Source organism: Triticum aestivum, chromosome 4A, assembly GCF_018294505.1.
Source record: "Triticum aestivum cultivar Chinese Spring chromosome 4A, IWGSC CS RefSeq v2.1, whole genome shotgun sequence".
NCBI classification, from domain to species: domain Eukaryota; kingdom Viridiplantae; phylum Streptophyta; class Magnoliopsida; order Poales; family Poaceae; genus Triticum; species Triticum aestivum.
This window is the reverse complement of record NC_057803.1, coordinates 537,897,647-537,905,438: the sequence shown is the minus strand read 5'-3', so window position 1 is coordinate 537,905,438 and position 7,792 is coordinate 537,897,647. Positions and strand designations below refer to the sequence as shown.

Genomic DNA, 7,792 nt, shown 5'->3' with positions numbered 1-7,792 from the left:
TATTTAATCGTGTCTAATATGTAAATTATATATTATTTTTGAATATAAATCATGATTAAAAATTATACACAAGTGAATATTCATAAATATTTAATAAATATTGTATTCATCATTCTGTATAATTTAAATATAAGCCACGAGTGTATAATTCTTTTTGTATTCATTATTTTTTTATTTAATAACATTTTAAATGTCTGTATTAAATAAATATATTTTATGTAATACACAAGTTTATATTTCATAAACTGTTGACTCTACATTTTACGCAAGAACATGTGTCGAACATCGTATTAAGTCACGTCATGTGCACGACACATATTTAGTTGATAATCCCGGACGTTTTCAGTATAAGTGAAATTGTATCTCATGTTAGACACGTAAATGTTCCGGTTGCAATGGTTGGGTCTTTCTTGTGCGTACCTGAGCTAGGTAGACCGAAGACCCACCACCCGCGCTTCTGTATTTCGCTCCTCCCTGGAGCGTATTTTTGGTACCAATGATGATTGTTTCTCTGCAAATAAACAAAGGCGAGGCTGTTTTAAGCAAGAACATGTCGCACCGAGTGCCATCTTGTCATTGACAGTGGGCCTTGCACACTCTGGCCTGCCAAGCAAGCATCGGATACGTCCGCGTACAGGATATGTGACCGTATTTGCACGCTCACGCAAGTTCGATAACCAAAATCACGTATTTTATAAGTTTGTGCACTAAACTGACCGTCGCGTGCAAGTTCTAAGACTCCCAATGTATTTACCTCTTACGTAACTCTTCGTACGTTGCTTTCGTAGGTGTAGTATTGTTTGTTTAATGAGGTAAATACATCACTAGTGCTTGAACTTGCCATGAATATGCACTTTGGTGCCTGAATTTGTAAAATACATTGAACTGGTTCCATAACTTGACATGGACGTGCATGTACAGTTCAAATGTCGTTTTTATACGTCCATGACGCTCACGAGGCACGTCAGGATGTAAGGGATAAGGCATGTGGCCTGGCTTTTTTGGAAAACCTCCTAAAATATGTTTTCCTTACAAAAAGGCCCTCAAAGAGAAACTCTTAAATTGAAACAAATATTAATCTATTTTTTTGAATTGGTTGGATTGCTTATCAGTTCAAATTTAGTGTCAAGAAAGGATTCATATACTTTATAAACATAAAGCTGAACAACATAAATTAAAAATATTTATTCCAGCAATATAGTGACATTGATTTGAACCTGCAACCAAGGGCTATATAGCGGCCTCACATACCACTCCAACCGACAACACCGAATGGCAAAATGATAAATTTAACTTTATATCATAACGAGCCCGTGTGGCTAAAACGAACCACAATGTGGCTCAATTTTGAACAGGTTTGTTCTTTTTCATTTCATTTTTTAAAAATACGTAAGTTATTATCACGTTACAAACAATGTACATATGTTTAAAACAAATGACGTTAAAAATTTCATATAATTTCATCAAATACCTATGCAATAATTTAACATAAAAACACATAATAAAATTATGAATTAAGAATATATTTTATAATTTGAAAATGTTAGCTATTAATAAAATATGGAAGTAATTTTAGAAACGTTCATATATTTAAATAAATTCCCATATAAGTTTAAAATTTCCACTTTTCTAATAAACTATTTCTTTAGTATATCAATGTGTTCATGCTTTAGCAAAAAACTATGTTGTTTTGAAAAGTTTATATAGTATATAAGTTTGTGTGTTTTCTAAAAAAATACAAGTCTAGTCCGCCATTAGACTGCGGATCTTGACATAAATAATATTTTTTTGAAATACCCACATGAATAATACTGTAATCTTATTTTAATCATTCATAAATATTTTCAATTTTATGAATATGTTTTAAAATAGCACTCAATCCTTTTTAAAATGACATGAATATTTCTGCATTCTTTTTAAATTATGTTTGTTATATAGTCATAAAAAGTACTTGTACTTTTGATACATGACAACTCATTGGTTGGAGTGACATCCGTGCCTGATCTACAAGCTTTGGTCCCATGTTCGGTCATAGATCTGATGCCGTTTTTTTGGATTATTAAATTCTCTTTATTTATTTTGTTCGGCCAAATGTTTATAAAGGTTATGAATCACTAAATATCAGCAAATGGGAAGTTGTCGAGTGGCTAGCCGCACGCACTCGACTGGTACGTTGTTGGTTCGATCGAGCACACAAGTTGTAATTTTTATCTTATAGTTATACACCTAATTTTTATTTTATAATTTGTCAGTTTCTCCCTGAGGGCCTTATTGAAAGAAAACAATTTCAGAGGTTTTTTGCAAAAAAACCAGGCCACGCATCCTTGGCACCGACAGCGGGCCCCATGGCATGCTGGCGCGCCTCCTCAGCTTCGTGGACGTATACAAACATCATTTGAATTGTATATGCACGTCCATGCCAAGTTATAAAACCAGTTCAATATATTTTGCAAATTCAGGCACTAAAATGCACATTCATGACAAGTTCTAGCATCACTGGTGTATTTACCTCTTGTTTAATCTATCTATCTATCTACGTACTATCTATACTACCCCTATAAAAAAAAGAAAGGGGCAGATCCAAATAACCAGAACCGTTTATCTAGCTGATCCAAGGGTCTAAAACATCTATGTGTTTAACGCAACAAGCCACTAATCAACCGATCTAATCCCCGTACCGCTCGTCATCATCAAACTATCCGCATGCCGCACCTGAACAAAAATAGAAACTGCCTGCACGCCTTCTGACCCCACCGCTCGCCGCTCCTCATCTGCAAGCGCTCCTCCTCTGCTTGCGCCATCTCGCCCACCACTCATCTGCTAGCGCTGATCTCATTCACCTTCGCTCTGTCTCCATGGCTACCCGCCGTTCCTCCTTTTCTGCCAGACGAACGGCTACGCACGGTCAACATCACACCCACCGCTGCTTCCCCACGGACGTGAGCGGATCGCCGCCGCTGTCGGCTGCTCTCCTCTTCTGACGCACGGACGCGAATGCGGATCGCCCCGCCGCTTCTTCGATTCTGCCACACGGACACAAGCGCGGGTCGGCTGCTGCCCCACGGATGCAAAAGCGGGCCGCCACCACCCGCCACATTGGGGCCCTCGCCGCCACGCGGGCGAACTTTGATCAGGTTTATTTTACCTTAACACCTAACATCAAGCCACCAGTTCGGTGTATCCTCATACTCTATATTTTTTGCAAGAACATGCAAGTCGAGGAGCAGCGAAGGAAATCTGGTTCCATGAAACACCATGGACGGGTATGCTTCATGTTCAGTTTTCAGTTCGGTCATTCAGTGTACTCATACTCATGTGATTTTCCTTTTCGTAAACCATTGCAAGCTTCATATTCAGTTTTCTGCTTGCTGCTTGACTGCTTCAAGTGTGTACAGATTGCATATATCAAGTTTCTTCAACTGTTCACGGACTACGGGATGTAGGTTTCAAGTGTGTACAGATTGCATGAATCAATTTTGACTTCCGAGAATTCTGAAGCCCGCTACTCAATTTGTAGTTGGCATTTTTTAATGGAATTGTTGTTTGGTTTCTTGAAACAACTACTCTGAACTGAAACATGCATTTCTAAAGACTGTTTCTGTAATTATTTTCTCACTACAAATGTACTATCTACTAGCTTTGCCACTTTGGAGATTAAACCGGGCCTTAACCACCTATTGTAATCGGAGAGGTTTTCGGAAGACTTGCTGATGCATGATTACACTTCTAGTTGCTACAGTAGTCACGCAGACGCAGGTTGGTGCATTGTTCTCTTCTTTCCCTTTATATTTTCTTCATCCTTGTGCTTGTAAATTTGTAACTCAAGAGGTCACAAACTTTTGCAATCTGGAGGTGTCACTTTCAGACTGATACATATGCATGTAGCTGTTCATGAAGCATCATTTTACTAAAGTGTCAAATGTCTGATCTCTTATAAAGTTATAATCCACGGGCTTGATCCCAAGGCTGCGATGAGCTTATTAACATCGATGGTGTGCTAAATGTGATCATAAGGAACCTGGAAAAGGAGTATGTCTCTTAATGGACAACTTTCTATTTTGCATTGAACTTCGATTAATTATTTTACTGTACATTTTCCAAAATTCAAGGATTGGCTTCTTACTCATTACAAATGGTTCCAATCTTTGTTCTTAGTTTTAACAGTTACATAAAGAACAATGTTCAAATTCACTGACATGTGCTTTGTGACATGTCTTCACTGTATGTTCATTATATATGCATGTAGCAATACTTCCTTTCAATCTCTTCATTTGTTCGTAAGCTAGATCGTGTGCCAAGTTGTATTTACTGGACACTTGCTACTCTTTTACTTGTGCAATTATTCAGTCCTGGTTATATTTTGTTGTATTTCTGAGTTGCATAAATGGCTCGAAACACCAAGAGCTACTAAATCTTACCTGTACTGAATTTGTGCTGTTTTCTTATGTCAAAATATGGTTCTCCTTCAAAGTATATTTTTCTCCTTCTACTGAATGTGCTTCTGGAAAAGGATCTCACTAGATCAACTAGAAGGAGAAGAGAGCAGCCAAAGAGAGGTTAAGAACAAGACGCATGCTTCAGATTAACTCCTATTCCTGGAACGATATGCTTTTGATGATTGAATTAGATAAAACAAGTATATATTTCTGAAGATTAATGGATTCTAATAGTATGATTTTGATATGCAGAAGGACGATCTACCTTTTTGGGACTTCGTTTTGTGAATTGATGTGTTATCTTGAGCAAATATCTTACTATTTGTACAATGTTATAATTTGAACTTTTACTATTGATATAACATACTGTATGTCGAATGTTTCAATACATATATACTTGCGGCAACTACTAACTGAAATTTATTTTTCACCTACAAAATATATAGAATCTTCGTCCATGTTTTCTTGTCGATACCTGATTTACATGTCCATACAATATATAGAATCTTCGTCCATGTTTTCATGTCGATACCTGATTTACATGTTCATACAGTTGGGCTGTTCGAGCTAACACATCAAGGTCTTACAATGCATCAAGGGCATCTAATAAAGTTTTTAGGTTTGTCCCTGGAACTATTATATCCAAACAAGATGGTTGCAGAACCATCAGAGCTGAACCTTCTAGGTAATTTTACATAATCAGCGGCTGGGCGCCCACAATCATCCATGATTTTGCGTCGAAGTGAGATAAGGTTTACTCATTTTCTTATATTTTGTTTCTCTTTTCTGTTTTGCTTGGTTGATTTTCAGTTATAGAGAAGAGTTAGAGTTGGATGAAGTATCAAACAATGGAATCAAATCATGCATGGAATTGTAAGTCAATCATATAAGCATAGACATGTTTTCAGTTTTCCAATGTATAGTGGAAGTTATTTAAGCCGTTTGAAATAGCAATATGGAGTTTTTTCTATTGATGTTTGCCGTGAACGATGGGAATATATTCCCTTAAAAAAATCATGTGAATATATTTGAATGGTTCCATCTTCAAATAAGATCTCTATAGTAGCAATAATTTTGAATAAAAGATACCCCCTCTCTAAATAAATATAAGACATTTTAGATCACTAAAATTATATGTTCACATTTATACCAGTGTGAAAACTGAATAAGGATCAATTTTATTTTAAATACATGCATTTGCACGTACATGATTACTAATAGTTAATACTACTCCATTCGTTCCAAAATATAGTGCGCCCGCGCTTCCCGAGGTTCAACTTTGACCATAAATTTAACCTACGAGACCAACTGCGGCCAGAGAAAAAATTATATAGTTGAAAACTTCATTCAAATACGAATTCACTGATATAATTTTTGCTCCCGCCGCAATCGGTCTTGATAGTTAAATTTACGGTCAAAGTTGAAGCACGTGGATAGAGAAAGCACTACATTATGGAATGGAGGGAGTATATAATGCTGACGTTCTCAAAAAAAAACTACCTTAATCCTGGTCGGATTCAGACGAGAAAGGAAATCGCCGCTTGATATAGTCGCAAGCCCACCCCGCCGATCGAGTACGATAGATGGCCAGGATGGATGGCTCCCACCGCCGGCGGCTGCACGCGGACGAGGACCGGCTCGGTGCCCTCCCCGACGATCTCCTCCTTGATATCCTGCGCCGCCTGGACACACGCACCGCGCTCGGCGCCGCGGCGCTCTCCAGGCGCTGGGCCGGCCTGGCCCGCGAGGTCCCCGTCCTGGACCTCAAGGTCACCGACAAACTGCCGCCGCGCTATCACCGGTGCTTCCGCCTCCGCGACGACGCTAGGGATTCGAAAATCAGCTCGACCTTGTCTGACAGGTGGCATCTAGAGGCTATCGCCGCCCGTTACGAGCGCCGCGCCATGCGATCCATGGTCCGCTCCGTCAAGAGCCTCCTGGCCAGCCAAGCTCGCCGGGGCGTGGAGAGGCTGTCGCTCGAGGTCTTCGCCTACAGCACCTCGTCCTCCATCAACCGCCTGGTCGTGGACGCCGTCGATTCCTGGGGCGTCCGGGATCTAGAGTTTGTTGCCACGCCGACAGGGCCGATCGCGTATCCGGAGCCGCCGGCCTACAGCTTCCCTCTTGGCCTCATCAGCAGGAAGCCCGGCCAGTCCCGACTGCGAAGCCTCAAGCCTGCCAACTGCTTTCCCCCGCCGCTCCGGGGATTCAACGCGCTCACCATGCTCGTCTTGCGAGACTTGCCGGCTCCCACGCCGCCGGCCGCATACGAGGCAGTGGTCGCCGACTGCCCGCAGCTGCAAGTGCTACACCTCCTGTCATGCAAGCTCAAGATAAGAACCGGCAGGGTGGTCCTGGACGCGCCTGGATCGGAAATCAGGGAGCTTGTAGTCGACGGCGAGCACATGGTGGTCGAGATCCGGTCTCTCCCGAAGCCTGCACGGTTGCGTGCTGCTTTGCTCCCCCGCCGCCGTCCCGTGCCTTGCGCGCGTGAGCCTCGCCTGCTCGGTTGGCCGACTGGAAGGGGACAGTTTGGCTGCCCTAAACCGTTTCCATCGAGACTGCTTGATTCTGGTGCTCGTGCTCTTCTTCCGGTGCGCTATCACTGTGAAGGATCTCGTCTTCCGGTTCACTGGGCCAGAGATGTGGATCGTGCCGACGACTCCCTTCTCTGGAATAATGTCGTGCCTGAGAAGGCTGCTCGTCGCCGATGTGCCTTCCTCATGGGACGCCTCATGGCCACGCCTGCTCATCGAGGCAGCGCCGTTACTTGAGAGCCTTTATGTCCATGTCTCCCATGGCGAAGACGAGCCGAGTCAGGAGGAGATACCGGGGGAGACCTCGGCTTCGCGCCATCACCATTTGAAGGAGCTGGTTGTCATTGGCTTCCAGAGGACGGAGAGACAGATGCGCCTTGTGAGGTTCGCCGTGGAGGCATCCACGGCGCTGCGGCGTGTCGCTCTGCTCAAGCATGGACGCGTCGAGGACAGGGGGCCCTGCTGCGACTGGGAGGTGGTGAGCCAGCAGACGGCGTGGTGCGACGAGGAGAGACTCGCCGTTCTCGATGGCATCGGCTGTTCGACGGGACGGATCCAAGTGGTGCTCAGTTGAATTGAGCCCTATGATGTTGGACTTGGAGAATTGAAGGTGGGTTGCTGTAGTTCTTCTGGCTCCCCAATTCAACAATTTATTTGTATGCCATGTGTGTGAACTAAAATGTTACATTCAGTTATTTGGTGCTGCTGCTTTGTAGTATCTGAACTTGCTGAACAATGATGTGTCATGCAATATTGTAGAAGGACAAGATATGGGCTGTGCAATCTCGATGTATTGATCGGTGCACCAGGCACGTATAT

General features: G+C 42.4%; 1 pseudogene; it reads left to right on the top strand.

Moving 5' to 3' along the window:
* The first annotated feature begins 5,709 nt into the window (after positions 1 to 5,709).
* LOC123082232 (uncharacterized) lies at positions 5,710 to 7,547 on the top strand (annotated as a pseudogene).
* The last annotated feature ends 245 nt before the right edge of the window (positions 7,548 to 7,792 follow it).